The sequence below is a fragment of the Schistocerca gregaria genome, chromosome 5, assembly GCF_023897955.1.
Source record: "Schistocerca gregaria isolate iqSchGreg1 chromosome 5, iqSchGreg1.2, whole genome shotgun sequence".
In the NCBI taxonomy this organism is placed as follows: Eukaryota; Metazoa; Arthropoda; class Insecta; order Orthoptera; family Acrididae; genus Schistocerca; species Schistocerca gregaria.
Window position 1 is genome coordinate 337,303,111 of NC_064924.1, and position 25,432 is coordinate 337,328,542.

Here is a 25,432-nt window from a genome sequence, read left to right on the forward strand (position 1 = left end):
AGCCATGTAAAACGTAACTACTACTACCCTCTCCCTGTTGTTCGCTGAGTGACAGTATAAAACAACACTGTTAACTGATTTATGTTAAATTGGAGGCTTTTGATTTAATGTTTTTTTTCAGCAACAGAAAACATAAAAGGATCAAACAAGAATATAGGAAAAAGGAACTTTTTACATTATTTAATAGTAAATAAGCTAATTTGCTTAGCCCATTGACATAAATTAAGTTTGGTTGGGCGCCCAGGGCGCACACATTGTTGATCTGCACCCAATAATGTCCTCGTTATCACAATGCAATGGGTAATTTTGTTTCATGTTTAATCATTCAGGAGCAGAATCAGAATAACATGCATAATTTTATTAATATGAAATTCATCTTAGGCTCTCGTACTGACTCCTATGGGCCGATGGCTTGTCATTTATAAGATTAATGAATCATTCATCAAACATTTCTGATTAGATTCAGACTATGTAATGAAACTATATTTGTCAAGTTAACGCATGAGCATCGTCGCTACTGTATATACATGATTAAATTTACTGGGGTACCTACACTGAATAGGGAATAACAATAAAAAACCTTGTTTAAGTACAGAAATTTCACACTACGAGCTCCTAAGCATACTCAACACACGCACGCACGCACGCATGCACGCACGCACGCCATTCCTGGAAAAGGGATTTGCACGTACACACATGGCAGTACACAAGGTACAAATAGGCCGTGCATTCGCGGAATTGGCATATATACTCGGTTGATTCATGTGAAAAGGTTTCTGATGTGTTTATTTATTTATTTATTATTTATTGCTTCTTCAGCCTGACCATATTATGACTATAAGGCACTCTCCTTCATCTGACCGGTAAAAACACATACAAAAAATTACATGACAATCACAATAATAATAATTTGCGTTATAAAAAAAAATAATTGTTCATAATAATAACAATAAGAAGAGGAACTATAACACTAATAATGGTGATAAAATAATGGTATAATTAAGAACGATATTAATTAGTTATTACATAAAACTCAATAATAATAACTTGCATTACTAACAAAAGTAATAATTTGAAATAGTAATAATAGCGATAATAATAACAGTAGTAATAAAATAATAGAAGCATCAAGAACGATATTGATTACTTTAGCAATTTTGAAGCTTTGCTTCGTACTGTATTAGAAGAAGTGGAAGGGATAGTAAAAGGTGAGAGGTTTGAAATGAGAGCGACAACGGTTATCAGGAAAGAAGAGAATTTCAGTACAGAACAATATAGACGACGAGAGAGAAAAGATGTGTGGAAGGGACGGTAGACGAAAGTGATTGAAGGTGAGCCATGAGCTGTCTTTTGAAATCTGAAAGAATTTTAATTGTTCTAATATTTTGAGAAAGATTTCTCCAAAGTCGAGATCCCGATACAGAAAATAATTTTAAAGACATGTCAGTATTGTGTATTGGTACAGAAGGAATTTTTACTTCGTTGGGAACAAGTATTTCTGCTATGTTGCTCAGATAGTAGTGTAAGAGTTGAAGATAAATAGCAAGATTAATTGAGAAGATGAGCAGATGATAAAGCAAACAAAGGGTATAATAATTTCTACACTTACAGGCAAGTAGTCATGATAACTGTTCACAGACATTAGAGATGTTCTCGAAATAGCGTACGTCAAAAATGTATCTCATACAAGCATTCACCAGCAGTTCCAGCGGACCTGAGCTCTCATACGGAAGTCCTCGGAGAACAGGATCACTATACAAGTTTCTTTTTAAGTTCGAGAAGAAATAATTTTTTATGTGTCTGTAGTGAATGAAGTGATGCTGATACCTTCTTAAGGACTGTATTTGTACATAGAATCCACTTATTTATTGCAACTGATTTTAAAAGAATAACGCTTTCCTTCAGACTGTCATATACGTCTTTAGGTGAAGATGTTCTCCTTCACTTTAAATTTTGATAGAAAGGAATGTTACAGAGGAATTGTGACTTGCACAGAGATAAAGAGAAAACTCTCGCTAGTAGTAATTTTTCCCATATCTCTCGGAAAATAGGGTTGAAATAGAATAAATCGTATAAAATCCCATTCTGGATTTACAAGTTTCAGAAGACAACTATGCGAAAATCTTCAAGGCACACGCTATACGCAAATATAGCAGTGGACAGAGCTTCTCTGCAAGGTTTTAACTCTCGTTACAGGTACTCAGTACACGCACCGATTGTCACGCAGGAAACATCAATAGGTGCGTGCAACTTGCACGTTGTGCAACGACGGCAGCACGCTTAGGATGTCCGTTCCTTGGGTTGCCCCTCTACAGTCGCGGCCTGATTCGATGCGACAATATGGTGCGCCTGATTTGTCTACACATTCTGACACGCCTGCTCCCTTGTGGTGGGTTGTACAACTACGGAACGGATGGTATTAGAAATAGAAATGTGAATGGTGCTTTATTCTCTGAAGTGTGTAATGTCTCTCTATGTCTTAAAGCTTTTGCGCAATCATCATTTGAAACAGTGGGGTACTTCCAAATAACACTTTATCAATCAATGGCATGGGTGACGAAAATGACCTTACATCTTATTAAGTGGATGTTGATTAAATTTTGCATCACATTTCTTCGAATCAGATATATATAATTAAAAGGACATGAGAGAAATAGAAATTGCAAGTGGAACCTGTGGGCCTCGCCGTATTTCCGGGACCCCAAGGTCAGTACAATTGTTCGATGCGAGGGGGTGGGGGGAGGCGTGGTATCGAGCGGAAGAGCTTGCGCCAGGACCGGCCTTTCATTGCTCGCCTCTACTACTTTATTCTTTCCCTTAACGCAAAGTTTGTTTCACGAGTTTAAACTTTCCACCGCTGCCGTTGCAGAGACGACGAATTCGCGGCGCAAGTTTCGCCAACCTGATGAGGAATCTTTATTCGCTGCCCGAAGAAGACTACACGCACAAAGGCAGCAATTGCAGATATTCCATACTTCTGCGTGAGCTATGCCGCCTGCAGACAAAACGAAATATTGAAATGCGAAGAAATATTTCAGCAAACTACCTAAGGGGCCAGGCTCTCGATTTATCGTAATGCTTTAACAGCTGAGACAGAGGATTATCCTGTCGTCATATATTGTCACAAAATGTTCATTGATCATGACACAGTACATCTGCAATCACTAATGAGCCAAAATATTATGACCACTGCTCACCGTGAGGTTGGCTGCCACCTGGAGGCGCAGTGGGCCTCTGATGCTGTTACAAAAGTATGTCAGTGGAGCAGACTTGGACGGTGAATGACCTTGCGAATGGTGAAATCCATTGAGATAAATGACTTTGACAAAGGGCAGATTATTATTACGCAGAGCCTGTGAACACTTATTTCGAAGACGGCGAAGCTGGTCGAATGTTTATGTGCTACTGTCGTGGGCATCTACGGAAAGAGGGAGAAGGGCAGTGAAACTACCACTAGGCGCCAAATGACTGCACGTCCACGATTCTTCATAGAATATGGGGTTCGGTGGCTTATCTGCTCTCTAAAGTGTGATAGATGCTGATCTGTGGCATCTCTGCTAAAAGAGCACAGTGCTTGTGCTCTCAGAAGTGTCTCGGAGCACACCATTCATAGTACGGTGTTGAACATGGAGTTCCGCCGCTGAACTCCCCTACGTGTTCACATGTTTATCCAACGACACCGTCAATTACGATTGCAGTAGCCACGGGACTGTTGAGATTTGGCCGTTCATCAATGGAAACGTTTCGGCTCTTCGAGTGAATCACTTTTTTGATACACTATGTAAGTAGGCTGTTTAGCTTTTTATGTTGGTAACGCCACGTACCACTCTGTATGAAAACCACTGGCTGTGCTGTGTGCAGTCTGTGGCTGGTTGGCATTGTTGAAATACTCGCTATTGTAGTGTTGGGCAGTTGGATGTGAACAGCACGTAGCGCTGCGCAGTTGGAGGTGAGCCGCCAGCAGTAGTGGATGTGGGGAGAGGGCGGAGTTTTGAAAGCGCATGATCTGGACGTGTGTCCATCAGAGAGAGTAAATTTGTAAGACTGGGTGACATGAACATATATATATGACTTTTGAACGCTATTAAGGTAAATGCATTGTTTGTTCTCTATCAAAATCTTTCATTTGCTAACTACGCCTATCAGTAGTTAGTGCCTTCAGTAGTTACAATATTTCATTCAGCTGGCAGTATTGGCGCGCGCTGTATTGCAGTAGTTTGAGTAACGAAGATTTTTGTGAGGTAAGTGATTCATGAAAGGTATAGGTTATTGTTAGTCGGGGCCATTCTTTTGTAGGGATTTTTGGAAGTCAGATTGCGTTGCGTTAAAAATATTGTGTCAGTTTAAGCACAGTCATTTATAATTTTTCTAAGGGGACGTTTCATAACTAGGTCGAAGGTTGCCTCCACGAACACCGCCAACGAGGTGAAAGGCGTCTCGAAACGTGCAGCACACTATGGACATAGGCTTGTGGGAGCAGTATTATGCTATCGGCGACATGCTCCTGCTCTTGCATGGGACCTGTCGTAGTAATCGAATTGTCCTTGTCTCAGAGTCACAACCGTTCTACAATGGTTTGAGGAGCGCTGTAGTAAACTAACGTTGATGTCTCGTCGATGAAATTCGCATGACAAACCCTATGAAATCCATCTAGATCTTTAACGGGAGCCACCTTAGCGTACTCATATCAAGGGTCTGTCATTTACACGAATTATATGACCTGTGCGTGGAAATGTAATGCCACATACCTCCACAAACCTACCAACAATCTGTACAATTACTTGTATGCAAAATCAGTAATGTATTTCACTCTAAAGAAGGACAAACCAGCTATCAAGCAGGTTGTCACAATGTTTTGATTTCTCTGTGCATATATTCCTGATGTTGTTATACGATTAATGGTGGGGAGTATCTTGTACTACTGCTTGTCATGGTCTTTGCTGTTCCATTCGCAAATGGACGGAAGGAGAAACGACTGTCCATACGCATCCGTACAAGCCATCATTTCCCTTGTCTGATTTGTGCAATAGCTTCGCAAGACATTCATTCTTTGATGTTCGCGCAATCGTTCTACAATCTGTCGCAAATGAGGGTTTTCACTTTCTCAATTTTGTTTTAAGGGAAGAAGGTCTTCTGCCCTTGACGGATTACCATCTAGTTCATGGAGTATTTCCGTAGAACTAGTGAGTTGATCGACCCTATCGGTAACAGAAGTAGCGGCACCCATCTGAAATCAAACTGCACAATATTTTAAACATAGCCGCACAACAGCAACGGTTTGACGTAATAAAATTATAAACAGCCGACCAGATGCAATGGATAAAGAAACTCTTTACCTAGGTTTCCACAAATATAAATTTGTCTTCAGAAGGTAACCTAAGGACAATGAACATCTTAGCTTACATTAGAAAAGTATGTAATTAGAAGCCAACAATAAATTTTAAGTCAAATTACAGAAATCTTGCATTACAGAAGTATGATACCGACGACTGGAACTTAAAATTTTACATTGTTGTTGTTGTGGTCTTCAGTCCTGAGACTGGTTTGATGCAGCTCTCAATGCTACTCTATCCTGTGCTTGCTTCTTCATCTCCCAGTACTTACTACAGCCTACATCCTTCTGAATCTGCTTGTGCATTCATCTCTCGGTCTCCCTCTACGACTTTTAGTCTCCACGCTGCCCTCCAATGCTAAATTTGAGATCCCTTGATGCCTCAGAACATGCCCTACCAACCGGTCCCTTCTACTTCTTAAGTTGTGCCACAAAATCCTCCCGTATTCTATTCAATACCTTCTCATTAGTTACGTGATCTACCCATCTAATCTTCGGCATTCTTATACAGCACCACATTTCGAAAGCTTCTACTCTCTTCTTGTCCAAACTATTTATCGTCCATGTTTCACTTCCATACATGGCTACACTCAAAACAAATACTTTCAGGAACGACTTCCTGACACTTAAATCTATACTCGATGTTAACAAATTCGTCTTCTTCAGAAACGCTTTCCTTGCCTTGCCAGTCTATATTTGATATCCTATCTACTTCGACTATCATCAGTTATTTTGCTCCCCAAATAGCAAAACGCCTTTACTACTTTAAGTGTCTCATTTCCTAAGCTGATTCCCTCATCATCACCTGACTTAATTCGATTACATTCCATTATCCTCGTTTTTCTTTCGTTGATGATCATCTTGTGTCCTCCTTTCAAGACACTGTCCATTCCGTTCAACTGCTCTTCCAAGTCCTTTGCTGTCTCTGACAGAATTACAATGTCATCGGCGCACCTCAAAGTTCTTATTTCTTCACCATGGATTTTAATACCTACTCCGAATTTTTCTTTTGTTTCTTTTACTGCTTGCTCAATATACAGACTGAATAACATCGGGGGTAGCCTACATCCCTGTCTCACTCTCTTCCCCACAAATGCGTCCCTTTCATGTCCCTCGTCTCTTATAACTGCCATCTGGTTTCTGTAGAAATTGTTAATAGCTTTTCGCTCCCTGTATTTTATCCCTGCCACCTTTAGAATTTGAAAGAGAATATTCCAGTCAACATTGTCAAAAGCTTTCTCTAAGTCTACAAATGTTAGAAACGGAGGTTCGCGTGTCCTTAATTTTTCTTCTAAGATAAGGCGTAAGGTCAGTATTGCCTCATGTGTTCCACCATTTCTTCGGATCCGTACTGATCTTCTCCGAGGTTGGCTTTTACCATTCGTCTGTAATGAATTCGCGTTATTATTTAGCAGCTCTAACTTATTAAACTGATAGTTCGGTAATTTTCACATCTCTCATAACATGCCTTCTTTGGGACTGGAATTATTACATTCTACTTGAAGTCTGAGGGTATTTTGCCTGTCTCATACATCTTGCTAACCTGATGGTAGAGTTTTGTCATGACTGGCTCTCCCAAGGCAATCAGTAGATCTAATGGAATGTTGTCTACTCCCGGGGCCTTGTTTCGACTCAGGTCTTTCAGTGCTCTGTTAAACTCTTCACCCAGTATTGTATCTCCCATTTCATCTTCGTCTACATCCTTTTCCATTTTCATGATATTGTCCTCAAGTACATTGCCCTACTCACATTTGTTCTCTATTCATCCGTGCTTAGCCATTTTGCACTTCCTGTCGACCTCATTTTTGAGACGTTTGTATTCCTTTCTGTCTGCTTCATTTACTGCATTTTTATATTTTCTCCTCTCATCAATTAAACTGAACATTTCTTCTGTTACTCAAGGTTTTCCACTAGCCCTCGTCCTTTTACCTACTTGATCGTCTGCTGCCTTCACTATTTCATCGCTCAGAGCTACCCATTCTTCTTCTATAGTATTTCTTTTCCCCATTCCTGTCAATTGTTCCCTTATGCTCTCCCTCAAACTCTCTACAACCTCTGGATTAGTCATTTTATCAAGGTCCCATCTCCTTAATTTCCCACCTTTTTGCAGTTTCTTCAGTTTTAATCTACAGTTCATAACCGATAGATTGTGGTCAGAGTCCACATCTCACATTAGTAAGGACTAATGTACCATCGCCGTTTTTACAATTGTCGGCATAGATCGATGTGTCAAAAATAAAATATAGCACTAGAATTATGGTTTGTCACATTAATATAAAAAAAAACTGAAGGATCTTGCAGACCTCACAACCGACTGATTGTAATCGGCGAGCGTAGTTACTGTGAAAACAGGGCAGGTGACGCTCACGCTCATGCCGAAAAACATGTGCCCATTGGCGTACAAAGGCAATGTGTAAATTATCTGTATTAATAACGTCCTTAGGTAGAGTAACAATAAAAGAAAGGTAGGAAATTAACACTCCCGTTACAAAAGTATGGGAGCATTGGTACAAATAATGTAGTTATACATAAAAAAAGGCAGGTGGCGCTTACGCCGAGAAACCTACGCCCAATGGCATATACAGCCCAAATATAAAAAAAATTACATTACTGTATTAGTGAAGCCCACAAACGGTATATATGTGAGAACTTTAAAATTGGCAATAATGGCTCTTGTGATGAAAGATTTACGAACACTGGCACACGATCCTGTTAATACACATTCACAGGAAAAACAAAATTTTTGAGCCAGGCAAAATCACATAAGGGCCAATGTTGTATCAAGCATACATCGTGACAAAACTATCATTACATAAGGGGTAGTGAGCTTAAATGACTGAAGGTGCATTATAGCTTCCCTAGGAAATAAACCACTAAAGTTACCAGCATTAATGTTATACCTTAAACCGTACAGGTTTAAAGCCTTCCAAAAATTGTCTACAAGCAAGGTTCTACTGGTGGTTCAGTATATTACTGTCCCTGAGCTCAAGATGTTCGAAAATTTGTACCTCTTCCCACAGATCTAATCTACGCCCTTTGTCTTCTCTGTGTAGGATAACAGTGTCTTCTAATTATTTTGGCGTATGACTGGCTATCAGGAGGTGTTCAGCAAAAGTAGAATTGTGTATATTCGCTCCTTTTTTACATAATAGGTGTTGACATCTCGTAAAATCGGCTGTACTGCCGGTGGTCCGCGTCTTCCCAACACGATATTTCGACGTCGTAACTCAGCGTCTTCATCAGGTGAAGACGCCGAGTTACGACGTCGAAATATCGTGTTGGGAAGACGCGGACCACCGGCAGTACACCCGATTTTACGAGATGTCAGCAAATCGCCGGGAAAGTCTTAGAAATTACTTAATAGGTGTTCTTTATATCTCGTTTTCATAGCTCTGCCCGTCTGACTAATATAGTATTAAGGAAAGTTGTTACTGGTTAGTTTGTAAACCCCTGAATTGGAAAACCAATCGCCAGCGATCTCTACTGAATGTACAAGATTTCTCTTTAAACTGTTAACTGTAGAGAAGGAGACGTTACAGTTACATTTTTTCATTAGAAGACGTTTTATCGTATATAATATTTTACCCAAGAAAGGAATAGAAATAAATTTTTCAGCTTTTTTGCTGTCAGTGTGGAGGTTGTTGCTCAAAGTCGAACAGTTTTGGGAAGTTTTCTTACTGAACATGTAATCAACCATATTCTGATCGTAGCCATTATTAACCGAAATCTCTTTGATGACATTCGATTCTTTTTGTTGATCGGCAGGTGATAAAGCAATAAGTTACCATTCGGTGAATGGCAGAATGAAAAAAAAAACGCCAGTTTACGAGCTTTTGGATGAGTTGAGTCAGCAGGGATGACATATTTGAATACGTTTCCTTACGGAAAATGTTGAAATTGAAGGAACTATTCTGTATAGAAATTGTTAAATCAAGAAAGTTAAGTTTACCTTTTGCATTCTGAAGTTCTTTTGCGAAGGAAAGTTCTTTATGTAAACCATTGAAGGTGTTGAAGAGAAGCTCTAACTCATGATCTGTACCGTCTAAAGCAATGATAATGTCGTCAACACAACGTGCGTAATAACGGATTTTGTGGCGTAATTCTGAACTTGAATTGCGGAACGTTATTTCCAGAGCGTTGATGAAAACGTCTGCCAAAATACCAGAGAGGGGACAAACCCATTGCTAAACCATCAGGTTGTATATACATTTTCCCACTGAACGTGAAGTAATTGTATGTCAAAACGACTTTAAGCAAATTAATCAGTTCTGCAATCTGAATTTCACTTAGTTTTTTATGTTTTAGTAAATTCTTTTTTACAAGGCTATGGTTCTATCGACAGGGACATTTATATAAAGTCTGTTGTTGTCAAAGGAAACCAGTAGAGTCTCAAGTGTACATCTTATAGTTTGAATATTGTTGATCAATTCCTTGCTGTTTTCACCGAAAAATTATTTTCAAATATGAAAGCATCTTTAATTTTAAAATGGAGGCGCCTACCGAGTGTGTGATGTGGGCTACCTATTCCATTCACTACAGGGCGAATCGGGCGATTTTATTTATGCTGTTTAAACTGACATCTGAGCACGGGTGGTTTCGGGTTCATATCTATAAGACATTTCTTTTGGAAGTTATTGAACAAGCTGAGAGAACCAGCTAATGTACGCCGGATTTCGTCTTGCAATTCCGCGGTTGGATCTACGGTAACCTTAGCGATGTCATTGTCCTTAAAAAACTTTACCGTCTTTTCAACGTATTCATTTTTATAAGCCACGACAGCAGTGTTCCCTTTGTCACTCTTAGTGACCAACGCGTCGTGTTCTCTCAGTTTACGATTAATGTTTTTTACTATTCTATATTCATCCGACTGAACATTAGAATGTAGTTTAATTTCTTTGTCTATTATGTTACTACATTCGTAGGCACATTTGACTTGCTCGGTTTTCTCTCATTTAAGGGATTCCAAACCGATTTAAAGATCTACAATAAGATTACAGATAACTGGATCTTTATCGAGTTGAGAAGGCAAATTATATTTAAGGCCTTAACATAAGAAGTCAATTTCAGCCTGCGTAAAAGTAATATTAGGTTTATTCAGTATTCTTTGGTAAAACTGATGTTTGACACTACTGTCTGCTATATTAACATTTTTACTTGTGGCCGTATTACTAAACTTCGACAACTTTCTTTTATGTCTGGCCCTAATTTCTGCTTTCATAATTTTTAATTTGCTGTCCATGTACCTGGATGCAGCTTTTGATACCTCGGCAGGCAAAAACTTCAATATTTTAAACATAGCTGCACAACAGCAACGGTTTCACGTAATAAAATTATAAACAGCCGAACAGTTGCAAGTACCAGTCGTCGTTATCACAATTCTGTAATGCAAGAGTTCTCTAATATGTCTTAAAATTTATTTTTGGCTTATAAGTTTCATGCTTTTCCAGTGTAAGCTATGATGTTCATTGCCGTTAGGTTACCTTCTGAAAAAGACAAATTTATATTTGTCGAATCTAGGTAAAGAATTTCTTTATCAATTGTAACTGTTCGGCTGTTTATAATTTTATTACAAACTACACGATTTAGGGAACACGACTATGCCAGTCAAGAACCACATCATTCCGTAAGAACACGAAAATTAGTAACTTGCTATCATAAGTAGAAGGTGATGTTCCAACAGATGAAAAGTGACATAGCTTTAGTAAGATATTACTGACCACAATACTGATTTTGAAATACGCGTACGATTCAAGGTCTATTAAAGAAAACGGGTAGTCGCTAACCTTATTTACCGTCTCATACTACTCCGGTTGGAAGCTCTTATTCATGTTTCTCTATGTGTGCGATTTAAAATTTTGTTAATTTGAAATCCGCCAATGCAAAACATTATATCCTTTTATTCACAGAATAAATATTTCGGCTACTGCGTGCTGGGTAAAATTTATTTCTGTAAAGTATAATGCAAAGAATATAATCGTTTATCTGTTGTAGTCCGAAAGATGATAACGTGTACTTTTTATTTCGTATGTTTCGATTGTTCACTACAGAATTACCGAAAACGCATTTCCACAGATAGGTTTTTACGACCTTTATTGTTTTTTTGACTGCATGTCTTCTGTAAAGTAGTCGTGAGGACAATTTGCATATTTTGGAAGTACTTTTTCGTGGATGGTGGTAATGTACTTGGCTATATTTACATTTCCTGTCCTGTTTTGTATCTCTGATGTATATCTCTTTCAAAATGGATCAAATGGCTCTGAGCACGATGGGACTTAACTTGTAAGGTCATTAGTCGCCTAGAACTTAGAACTACTTAAACCCAACTAATCTAAGGACATCACACACATCCATGCCAGAGGCAGGATTCGAACTTCCGACCGTAGCGGTAGCGCTGTTCCAGACTGAAGCGCCTAGAACCGCTCGGCCACTCCGGCCGGCTGTATGTCTCTTTCCCCTGATACTGAGTACACTGTACCTCGACATCAGTGTAGGATATGATCACCATGCACACGTACACAGGCCACACAATGGGTTGGCATACTCTGCATCAGATGGTCGAGCAGGTGCTGGGGTATAGCCTCCCATTCTTGCACCAGTGCCTGTCGGAGCTCCTGAAGTGTCGTAGGGGTTTGAAGACGTGCAGCGATAGGTCAGCTGAGAGCATCCCAGACGTGATCGATGGGGTTTAGGTCTGGAGAATGGGCAGGCAACTCCATTCGCCTGATATCTTCTGCTTCAAGGTACTCCTCCACGACGGCAGCTCTGTGGGGCCAAGCGTTATCACCCATCAGAAGGAAGGTGGGACCATCTGAACCCCGGAAAAGGCGAACATACTGGTGCAAAATGACGTCCCGATGTACCTGACCTGTTACAATTCCTCTGTCAAAGACATGCAGGGGATGTAGTTGCACCAATCATAATCCCACCCCACACCATCAAACCACTACATACAGGACCCTTTGAAGGACATTAAGGGATTGGTATCTGATTCCTGGTTCACTTCAGATGAAAACCCGATGAGAATCACTGTTCAGACTATACCTCGACTCGTCCGTGATCATAACTTAGGACCACTGTTCCAATGACCATATTCTTTGTTCTTGATACAAGGCTTTACGGGCTCTCCTGTGACAAGGGGTCAGTGGAATACACCTTGCATGTCTGCGGGCGAATAAATCATTTCTGTTGAGTAGTCTGTAGACTGTTTGTCTGGAGACAACTGTTACAGTGCCTGCGGTAAGGTCCCGAGCAAGGCTACCTGCATTACCCCGTGGCCGTCTGCGGGCACTGATGTTGAGATATCGATCGTCTTGTGGTGTTGCACACTGTGGGCATCCCTTACTGTAGAGCCTGGACACGTTTCCTGTCTGCTGTAATCGTTGTCATAATCTTGAGATCACACTTTGTGGAACATGGAGGGCTTGTGCTACGACCTCCTGTCTTTGACCAGCCTCCAGTCTCCCTAGTAATCTACCCCTCATAACGTCATTAATATGTGTTCTTTGAGCCATTTTCAACACGCAGTCACCATTAGCAAGTCTGAAAACATCTGCACACTTACTCGCTGCACTGTAATCAGACATGCACCAACACAACTCTGCGTATGTGGACTGCTGCCTGCGCCACCGTGCGACGATTGCAGGTCAAATTCACCTCACGGTCATACCCCGAGGTGATTTAAACCCACAAACCGCCCACCAGAGTGTTGTTTCACCATGTATCAGCATTATCCTTAATTTATGATCATGAGTATAGTTGGCAGAGCTATAACACCATGTTGCCATTTCCATTGAGTTGTCAAAATTTACATCTGCCGCATTAACTCAGCTCGTCATGTATCCCCAGAGAATGCAGAAGATCTTAGATAAAGCGCTCTCCGACTTCCGTACAGGTCACACTTAAAATGGGTTGATCACATGGACTGAGCTGCATTGAGGGCAGGGAAGAGACTAAGTAGCAGTCACAACATGCAAAAGGACTGTCTAAAAACAGCGCTGGAGTTCTTAGCGTATGAGATCCTTAGCAGATAGGTTCGAAAGAAAGGTGACTCGTTTCGAGATATGAGTGTGGCATGAATATGATTCACCAGAGGCTATAATCATTAAAAGATGTCTCTATAGTATCCACCACAAATATGAGGTTGAATGGGCAGACTTGATTCCAAATTGCCGACAGCATTTTGGAAAGCACTTATCCCTCAAAGTGTAACGCTGTCAGCGACCCATATATGCCTGTAGACTAAAGACCTCTTTTTATGCAGGTTGATGATAACATAGTGCGTTACGATCTTATTTTTAATAGCTCAGTCCTTATGCCAAATGGATGTTGCGGGATATAGAAGCTCTCTTTGGTCAGCTTCAGATGTCATTTCTCTATAGTGTTCCTCTAAAAAAACATTTTCCTTTCATAGATACCCAGTTGCCCTACTTGGGAAGTGTAGTCCGACTGCTGAAAAAAAAATATTTGCCATGCAAAGTTACTCTCATGATCAATTTAATTAGTTAGCCTATCAAATTAATATCAATGACGTGCCGCCTGCGGTTGGAATAAATGGATGGGACGCCACAGAATGATTCTTGAAAAGCCTTTCTTTCTCTCAGTTGCGGCGATACCTTTTAACGAAATTTCAATCTCCCATCTGCACAGAGCGAGACTGGCTCACACGATTTGTTTCGTCAAAGCTAGTATGATATAACATCGCACTGGTAAAAGGAGACCTGTCATAGTGTACGAAAAAGCTATGTTCTCATGAATTATAGCTCATTGTTGTCGAATGTCAAACGATTGTGTTTCTTCTGACACGTGTGCCAATGGGATCAAAGATTGTATTCTATAATATTATTTCGCATGCTTGACAGTTTATTTACACACACTGATATTGCTTAATATGGATTATAATTTTTTCTTTGAGTTTAAATTATCGCTTTTTCTTTACTCTGATGACTGATTGCAAATAACAATTACATTCTGTCGATCGGTAGTTTTAGCAACAAAACTGTCGAAGTTGTCTTTTTTCCAAAATTTTACGCACGGTGGGCATGTCTCTGTTGATAATTTGTAATCAGCGGCGGTACACTTCACTTGATGTCGCAAAATAATGTGATGCGGATTGTATCATGCGGTTGACTGTAAAAGCCATATCGATTTTTCTCATAAAATTCTAGGCACTGCTACTATTTTCGTGGAAAGAGGTCATTTATCATTATCGAAATCGCGTTTTCCTTTCTTTTTAATAGATGCTGGGTTACAGATGCGTTGACACTAGGTACAATTGTTCTCCATCGCCAAACGGTGGGCTGCTGCGGGCGACGGGGAGGGGGACGTGTCTGCTGTGATGGTCGCTGCACACAGCTGCTCTCTGTCCAGGGGGCGGTGTGTGGGGGCTCTATCGCTATATTTTAGATGAACAAATTCCACTTGAGGTGTCCGTCCTTTTATGTTGTTTAGTTGACTATACATGCCATAGTGCTGGCGTAGGACCGTCGCCCCAAGGTGGCGACCAGATTGTGGAAAGTTGAGTGCGGGCAGCGGCCTTAGATCTGTGGTAGCTCGATTGTGAAATGCTCATCGGAGAATCTGGTTGTTTGAAGAAGCCTGTCTTCTCCCCGTAGACGGATGGATAGTGGGGTGGAAGGAGCGGGGGAGGAAAAAGGCCTCGATTTTCGGCAGTCTGTGGACGCCTATGAAGGACAATGTACATTTTCTACCACCCTCTCTGTAGTCTTCTAGGACGACGCTTTTCCCCAGAACATGTGCTGCATTATGACCCATTCATTACGAGTGCGGGCTTTTTTCACAACAATAGCGCAATGTAATTAAAACACTAACGAATTTTTTTCCTATCAGTTGTGGTATCGTGCATTAGTGTCGGTTACCTGGGTTGTAGGTGATTTATGAGCAGGTATATGTAGCGAATTCTGATATCAAAATGTGATAGATACTGTATCCTTACAAGTAATGTATTTTTTAAATTCCTTTGTGTCCAACACCACCATCTCGTCTGTTGCACGTTGTTGCTGCCAATAATCATAAAGATAGTTCTCCACACCACTACCTTTTTCCCGCCACCTTGTAGGTGTACGGTAGAGTTCGAATGTGTCTGTCACTAGTTTCGAGTGGTACTGCGAAATTTTTTTCCCAGTTTTTTTCCCAGTTTTACCAGTTTTATAAAATCGTCAGTTTTTGAGCTCTATTGGGCTTTTATGTCGCCCTTATGTAGCGCTATACACATAGTTCTGTAATTAGGCCTGACCTTTATGATTAATTGCGTAATTAGGATCGATCTTTGCGTCAGTTTCTCAACTAAGATAAATAAAGTACAGTAATCTAACTCTCGTGTACCACATCTGGACAGTTTCCATATGTTGGGGAGGGGGGTGGGGGTGCAGTTGGGCCTGCCACCCTGGAGGACCAGCGTTTGTGTCCCGGAAACTGCACCGCCATTTTTAATTTCTCGTCAGTTCCTGGGTAGGGGGTGGGGTGGGACGTCAGCGCAGCTCTAGCACAAAGAAATTCCTAACAAAATTCGAAATTCTCTCCAAAAATTGAAATTTCCCTCCAAAAATCGAAATTTTTGCCACTAGGGTAGATAGGTGGAGAGGAGAGGGAGGAATTGGGGAGGGAGGAGGAGGAGGCCACATGCAAGCTGAGAAAAACATGTGACATTATCCAGAGGTGGGGGTGGGCAAGGTCAGGCCAGGGTGTTTGTGGTAGTGGCGTGGGGGTGGAGTGATTAATTAATCAATTTTTATTAATTAGCATATCAATTTCATATCAAAATTGCACTCATGGCGATCTATCAGGTGTTTTGGTATAATGTTCCCTAGTTGTTTTCTACATCACCTAAGTTCCGCACAAATAGTGCGCGCTGAAAGCGGTAGTCGTTATTTGAAGTGAAGGGGATAGCAGAACCGCGTCCCAAGCAGGTTTACTGCAGGGAGGGCAGAACTGAAATATAAATTGCAGGTCGCGTGTAGCAATCACTGAGCCGCAACAGACAGATTCGACACTTGTAGCTTTTTGGAGAACCACTAAACCGTGCTATAGTGATATCGTGCTATAGCGATATTGCACGGTTGATTTCATCCGCCATACCACAGTGTTGCTTTCATTTTGGGACACCCTACGTCTTGAGATTTATACATGGAAAAGTGTGATGTGATTTGTGCTCGTTAAATCATTTGCTTGTAAACACCACTGCACTTAAATCTATGATAGATTTTTGTTTTTTCTGTAGTTTTTCCGCCATTTACACAGTTCATATCTACTTGACGCATAATTTTAGAGAAAGACGACGGCACACTAAAGATAACTCCCAGTTTTTCTATACGTTTACCCCCTTTTACGTACTATACAATAGCCGTATAGAACACTACATACATCTTGCAAAAAAATTCTTCTCTCAATTCACACCATGCTTTCTCTGTCAAATCCCTCCTGCAGTATCGCAAAAAATATAGTTTCTCCGCTTCCCATACAAGCTAATGTTCAAAACCTACTGATTCATCTTCGCATTAAACCAATACAGAGCTGTGTCCGAGAACACCACGCAATTCGTATTCCTTGGTAGCGTAGACACCGAGTCGGTGGCATCTGTAAGGTAACGCACCGCAATAGATTTATTGGGGAATCTTTCATCTTTGGCGCCATCTGTGGATCCCACAGGACATGATTCGCAATCGACTGATTACCAGTTTGACTTAGCAACGTGTATGATCTGGGTCGTTACATATGTCGATGGCTTAAGTCCTAAGCTGGGCCTAGTTGCATCTGTAACCATATAAAAGCTCTTTTCAGCAACTGTTATTCTCCTAGTGTATCATTGAATGCTGTCAGTTTTTCATCAGGAGTAGCAGCTTGCCCGCAGTATCTACTCACTATGGAATTTCGTTTTACATTGCTCATACATACTTAGGGTCAGTGATGATCTGACATTACTACATCTGGCTTCCGCTTGAATAATACACCATTAGTTACGTTAAACGAGGTGCATTAAGTTTTTCTGCCTTTTCTGATAGTCTGCAAAAGGCTGAATACAACGAACCTTCCTGTATCTAATTTCGCTTTCGCCTAGGCTCAATTCCTCGTGCTGGAACTGCTGTCTCTTGTCCTGGGGTGGAGTCCAACAGTAACGTAAAGGAAAATGTAATCCTCTTGTTGGCCTATCCTGCTCACTTGCGCTTAAGTGAAATAGCTGTAGCTGTATCCAGTTTCCCTTCCAGACCTTTCCTATTTCCCAAGCACCCCATTTCTCACCTTCTGAAGGGTCTTCCGGAAACAGAGATAGTTCCTCTGATGTTTCTTTAAATGAGCGAATAAAGTCCATTTTTACTATCATGATGCACGTTGGGAGTTAAATTTAACATTAAGATGTGAGGTCACACCTACTAATTGGTAGGGTCTTGGTAGTGAGTAAATTATGAGCATCATCCTGTCGTTCCAAGGCCTTAGGGTCCATCTTTTAACTTGACCCTGAAATGTTCAATCTGATTCCATATAGTCTGCTGGAGAGGTTTAAATAATTCAATTCTAGTTGGCAAAGTCCAGTTAAGTGTATGGAAATCGACTGAAATGAACACCTCATTCAGGTAATACCAGTAAGTGTATTTTTTTATGACTGAACTCTGCTTTTTGCAAGCAAGGAGAAATTTTTGACATAATGTTCAACATCTTGGTTGCATCATCCATTAATAGCTTTTGGCAACTCAGCATTCTGTGATTCAGGAGCCACTATGTCCAGCTAAAACTAAATCATGAGCTTGTCTCTGTAACTTGTTTCTTAATTTTGCTGGTACCACTAGGTACAAACCATATCTTTTCTTTTTATCCAGCACACTATCTTCAGTAGCGAACTGTGCTTGCTTTGGGGACTTCTAGATCAGCACCCAGTGTTTCCGACCATTTGTTTCCAGCCATTCCTATGTGTCTACAGGGGCGTATTTCATGTCTCGTATTTTTTACTAAGTCCATCCGCAGTTCCGTGTCATTAATTCGGTCAGTTGGCAGTTGACGGTCTTATAACAGATTTTATAAGGCATGGTGGCGTTGCCGTTGTTGACTGTCAACTAGTTCAAATAATAGTAGTAGCAAAAAAGTATAAACGCTTTACTATCACATGATGATTTCATGGCACGATTACAACTGCTGCAACCCAGTGAGTTTTACTGTTTTCTACAACCACATTAGGAAGTTGTTTATTTGTAAACTCTTCCATTACAGTCTACAGATTGTGCGGAGCCCCATAACGTTTGTCACAGACAGGCGGTTCATTCTGAGCAGGAATACGATATTAATGGCGTAGCAGGCAACGGTCCACGAGGATGAAAGAGTTCGGCATATTCTTCCAAAAGTCGCTCCAAGACCTGCATTCGCTGTCAGGCTAAATTGGATACTTCCTTGCTCACTGCCACTAAACTGACAGACGGTCTCAGATCGCCATTTCTGCGTTGAAATCAGTCTTCAAATCATTCTCGTCCAGTACTTTTGAGCTGGCTGTCGGAGTATCACATGATAGCTTCACTTGTTCAGAATTAAAATTATCTATGCTGACAACTACAACTGTGATAATATGACCTTCCTATAAATAGGATAAACTACGTCATGTAAACCCTTCATTCTCTGCTAAAGCCTCATCCATACAAAAGCAGTTAATCAGAAAAACCAACTCCTACGCCTACACAGAGTATATTCCCTCTTCCCCTGTACCTTTGGGATGATATCCAAACAGCTGACTTTAAGGGACCTTGTAAACACTTTAGGTAGCCGTCTGTGCCCTAGGAATGAATCTTGAAAGTTTATTTTTTTATTTTTTTTCGAAGCCGTTGAACTGAGATGAAACTCGATTACAATTTGTTCTATGTCCATTCTGGCGTGATGTGCAACTAGGAAATGAAATCCAAATATGTCATGGTAGCTACTGTCAACTGTAGGGAGAACTTCTACACCAACGCTGAAGCTACATCCCCCTAGTCAGACTCTCAGCTTTGCAGAACTGAGTGAATGAACTTCACCTTCACCAACTGTGATAATATGACCTTCCTATAAATAGGATAAACTACGTCATGTAAACCCTTCATTCTCTGCTAAAGCCTCATCCATACAAAAGCAGTTAATCAGAAAAACCAACTCCTACGCCTACACAGAGTATATTCCCTCTTCCCCTGTACCTTTGGGATGATATCCAAACAGCTGACTTTAAGGGACCTTGTAAACACTTTAGGTAGCCGTCTGTGCCCTAGGAATGAATCTTGAAAGTTTATTTTTTTATTTTTTTTCGAAGCCGTTGAACTGAGATGAAACTCGATTACAATTTGTTCTATGTCCATTCTGGCGTGATGTGCAACTAGGAAATGAAATCCAAATATGTCATGGTAGCTACTGTCAACTGTAGGGAGAACTTCTACACCAACGCTGAAGCTACATCCCCCTAGTCAGACTCTCAGCTTTGCAGAACTGAGTGAATGAACTTCACCTTCACCAACTGTGATAATATGACCTTCCTATAAATAGGATAAACTACGTCATGTAAACCCTTCATTCTCTGCTAAAGCCTCATCCATACAAAAGCAGTTAATCAGAAAAACCAACTCCTACGCCTACACAGAGTATATTCCCTCTTCCCCTGTACCTTTGGGATGATATCCAAACAGCTGACTTTAAGGGACCTTGTAAACACTTTAGGTAGCCGTCTGTGCCCTAGGAATGAATCTTGAAAGTTTATTTTTTTATTTTTTTCGAAGCCGTTGAACTGAGATGAAACTCGATTACAATTTGTTCTATGTCCATTCTGGCGTGATGTGCAACTAGGAAATGAAATCCAAATATGTCATGGTAGCTACTGTCAACTGTAGGGAGAACTTCTACACCAACGCTGAAGCTACATCCCCCTAGTCAGACTCTCAGCTTTGCAGAACTGAGTGAATGAACTTCACCTTCACCAACTGTGATAATATGACCTTCCTATAAATAGGATAAACTACGTCATGTAAACCCTTCATTCTCTGCTAAAGCCTCATCCATACAAAAGCAGTTAATCAGAAAAACCAACTCCTACGCCTACACAGAGTATATTCCCTCTTCCCCTGTACCTTTGGGATGATATCCAAACAGCTGACTTTAAGGGACCTTGTAAACACTTTAGGTAGCCGTCTGTGCCCTAGGAATGAATCTTGAAAGTTTATTTTTTTATTTTTTTTCGAAGCCGTTGAACTGAGATGAAACTCGATTACAATTTGTTCTATGTCCATTCTGGCGTGATGTGCAACTAGGAAATGAAATCCAAATATGTCATGGTAGCTACTGTCAACTGTAGGGAGAACTTCTACACCAACGCTGAAGCTACATCCCCCTAGTCAGACTCTCAGCTTTGCAGAACTGAGTGAATGAACTTCACCTTCACCAACTGTGATAATATGACCTTCCTATAAATAGGATAAACTACGTCATGTAAACCCTTCATTCTCTGCTAAAGCCTCATCCATACAAAAGCAGTTAATCAGAAAAACCAACTCCTACGCCTACACAGAGTATATTCCCTCTTCCCCTGTACCTTTGGGATGATATCCAAACAGCTGACTTTAAGGGACCTTGTAAACACTTTAGGTAGCCGTCTGTGCCCTAGGAATGAATCTTGAAAGTTTATTTTTTTATTTTTTTTCGAAGCCGTTGAACTGAGATGAAACTCGATTACAATTTGTTCTATGTCCATTCTAGCGTGATGTGCAACTAGGAAATGAAATCCAAATATGTCATGGTAGCTACTGTCAACTGTAGGGAGAACTTCTACACCAACGCTGAAGCTACATCCCCCTAGTCAGACTCTCAGCTTTGCAGAACTGAGTGAATGAACTTCACCTTCACCAACTGTGATAATATGACCTTCCTATAAATAGGATAAACTACGTCATGTAAACCCTTCATTCTCTGCTAAAGCCTCATCCATACAAAAGCAGTTAATCAGAAAAACCAACTCCTACGCCTACACAGAGTATATTCCCTCTTCCCCTGTACCTTTGGGATGATATCCAAACAGCTGACTTTAAGGGACCTTGTAAACACTTTAGGTAGCCGTCTGTGCCCTAGGAATGAATCTTGAAAGTTTATTTTTTTATTTTTTTTCGAAGCCGTTGAACTGAGATGAAACTCGATTACAATTTGTTCTATGTCCATTCTGGCGTGATGTGCAACTAGGAAATGAAATCCAAATATGTCATGGTAGCTACTGTCAACTGTAGGGAGAACTTCTACACCAACGCTGAAGCTACATCCCCCTAGTCAGACTCTCAGCTTTGCAGAACTGAGTGAATGAACTTCACCTTCACCAACTGTGATAATATGACCTTCCTATAAATAGGATAAACTACGTCATGTAAACCCTTCATTCTCTGCTAAAGCCTCATCCATACAAAAGCAGTTAATCAGAAAAACCAACTCCTACGCCTACACAGAGTATATTCCCTCTTCCCCTGTACCTTTGGGATGATATCCAAACAGCTGACTTTAAGGGACCTTGTAAACACTTTAGGTAGCCGTCTGTGCCCTAGGAATGAATCTTGAAAGTTTATTTTTTTATTTTTTTTCGAAGCCGTTGAACTGAGATGAAACTCGATTACAATTTGTTCTATGTCCATTCTGGCGTGATGTGCAACTAGGAAATGAAATCCAAATATGTCATGGTAGCTACTGTCAACTGTAGGGAGAACTTCTACACCAACGCTGAAGCTACATCCCCCTAGTCAGACTCTCAGCTTTGCAGAACTGAGTGAATGAACTTCACCTTCACCAACTGTGATAATATGACCTTCCTATAAATAGGATAAACTACGTCATGTAAACCCTTCATTCTCTGCTAAAGCCTCATCCATACAAAAGCAGTTAATCAGAAAAACCAACTCCTACGCCTACACAGAGTATATTCCCTCTTCCCCTGTACCTTTGGGATGATATCCAAACAGCTGACTTTAAGGGACCTTGTAAACACTTTAGGTAGCCGTCTGTGCCCTAGGAATGAATCTTGAAAGTTTATTTTTTTATTTTTTTTCGAAGCCGTTGAACTGAGATGAAACTCGATTACAATTTGTTCTATGTCCATTCTGGCGTGATGTGCAACTAGGAAATGAAATCCAAATATGTCATGGTAGCTACTGTCAACTGTAGGGAGAACTTCTACACCAACGCTGAAGCTACATCCCCCTAGTCAGACTCTCAGCTTTGCAGAACTGAGTGAATGAACTTCACCTTCACCAACTGTGATAATATGACCTTCCTATAAATAGGATAAACTACGTCATGTAAACCCTTCATTCTCTGCTAAAGCCTCATCCATACAAAAGCAGTTAATCAGAAAAACCAACTCCTACGCCTACACAGAGTATATTCCCTCTTCCCCTGTACCTTTGGGATGATATCCAAACAGCTGACTTTAAGGGACCTTGTAAACACTTTAGGTAGCCGTCTGTGCCCTAGGAATGAATCTTGAAAGTTTATTTTTTTATTTTTTTTCGAAGCCGTTGAACTGAGATGAAACTCGATTACAATTTGTTCTATGTCCATTCTGGCGTGATGTGCAACTAGGAAATGAAATCCAAATATGTCATGGTAGCTACTGTCAACTGTAGGGAGAACTTCTACACCAACGCTGAAGCTACATCCCCCTAGTCAGACTCTCAGCTTTGCAGAACTGAGTGAATGAACTTCACCTTCACCAACTGTGATAATATGACCTTCCTATAAATAGGATAAACTACGTCATGTAAACCCTTCATTCTCTGCTAAAGCCTCATCCATACAAAAGCAGTTAATCAGAAAAACCAACTCCTACGCCTACACAGAGTATATTCCCTCTTCCCCTGTACCTTTGGGATGATATCCAAACAGCTGACTTTAAGGGACCTTGTAAACACTTTAGGTAGCCGTCTGTGCCCTAGGAATGAATCTTGAAAGTTTATTTTTTTATTTTTTTTCGAAGCCGTTGAACTGAGATGAAACTCGATTACAATTTGTTCTATGTCCATTCTGGCGTGATGTGCAACTAGGAAATGAAATCCAAATATGTCATGGTAGCTACTGTCAACTGTAGGGAGAACTTCTACACCAACGCTGAAGCTACATCCCCCTAGTCAGACTCTCAGCTTTGCAGAACTGAGTGAATGAACTTCACCTTCACCAACTGTGATAATATGACCTTCCTATAAATAGGATAAACTACGTCATGTAAACCCTTCATTCTCTGCTAAAGCCTCATCCATACAAAAGCAGTTAATCAGAAAAACCAACTCCTACGCCTACACAGAGTATATTCCCTCTTCCCCTGTATCTTTGGGATGATATCCAAACAGCTGACTTTAAGGGACCTTGTAAACACTTTAGGTAGCCGTCTGTGCCCTAGGAATGAATCTTGAAAGTTTATTTTTTTATTTTTTTTCGAAGCCGTTGAACTGAGATGAAACTCGATTACAATTTGTTCTATGTCCATTCTGGCGTGATGTGCAACTAGGAAATGAAATCCAAATATGTCATGGTAGCTACTGTCAACTGTAGGGAGAACTTCTACACCAACGCTGAAGCTACATCCCCCTAGTCAGACTCTCAGCTTTGCAGAACTGAGTGAATGAACTTCACCTTCACCAACTGTGATAATATGACCTTCCTATAAATAGGATAAACTACGTCATGTAAACCCTTCATTCTCTGCTAAAACCTCATCCATACAAAAGCAGTTAATCAGAAAAACCAACTCCTACGCCTACACAGAGTATATTCCCTCTTCCCCTGTACCTTTGGGATGATATCCAAACAGCTGACTTTAAGGGACCTTGTAAACACTTTAGGTAGCCGTCTGTGCCCTAGGAATGAATCTTGAAAGTTTATTTTTTTATTTTTTTTCGAAGCCGTTGAACTGAGATGAAACTCGATTACAATTTGTTCTATGTCCATTCTGGCGTGATGTGCAACTAGGAAATGAAATCCAAATATGTCATGGTAGCTACTGTCAACTGTAGGGAGAACTTCTACACCAACGCTGAAGCTACATCCCCCTAGTCAGACTCTCAGCTTTGCAGAACTGAGTGAATGAACTTCACCTTCACCAACTGTGATAATATGACCTTCCTATAAATAGGATAAACTACGTCATGTAAACCCTTCATTCTCTGCTAAAGCCTCATCCATACAAAAGCAGTTAATCAGAAAAACCAACTCCTACGCCTACACAGAGTATATTCCCTCTTCCCCTGTACCTTTGGGATGATATCCAAACAGCTGACTTTAAGGGACCTTGTAAACACTTTAGGTAGCCGTCTGTGCCCTAGGAATGAATCTTGAAAGTTTATTTTTTTATTTTTTTTCGAAGCCGTTGAACTGAGATGAAACTCGATTACAATTTGTTCTATGTCCATTCTGGCGTGATGTGCAACTAGGAAATGAAATCCAAATATGTCATGGTAGCTACTGTCAACTGTAGGGAGAACTTCTACACCAACGCTGAAGCTACATCCCCCTAGTCAGACTCTCAGCTTTGCAGAACTGAGTGAATGAACCTCACCTTCACCAACTGTGATAATATGACCTTCCTATAAATAGGATAAACTACGTCATGTAAACCTTCATTCTCTGCTAAAGCCTCATCCATACAAAAGCAGTTAATCAGAAAAACCAACTCCTACGCCTACACAGAGTATATTCCCTCTTCCCCTGTACCTTTGGGATGATATCCAAACAGCTGACTTTAAGGGACCTTGTAAACACTTTAGGTAGCCGTCTGTGCCCTAGGAATGAATCTTGAAAGTTTATTTTTTTATTTTTTTTCGAAGCCGTTGAACTGAGATGAAACTCGATTACAATTTGTTCTATGTCCATTCTAGCGTGATGTGCAACTAGGAAATGAAATCCAAATATGTCATGGTAGCTACTGTCAACTGTAGGGAGAACTTCTACACCAACGCTGAAGCTATATCCCCCTAGTCAGACTCTCAGCTTTGCAGAACTGAGTGAATGAACTTCACCTTCACCAACTGTGATAATATGACCTTCCTATAAATAGGATAAACTACGTCATGTAAACCCTTCATTCTCTGCTAAAGCCTCATCCATACAAAAGCAGTT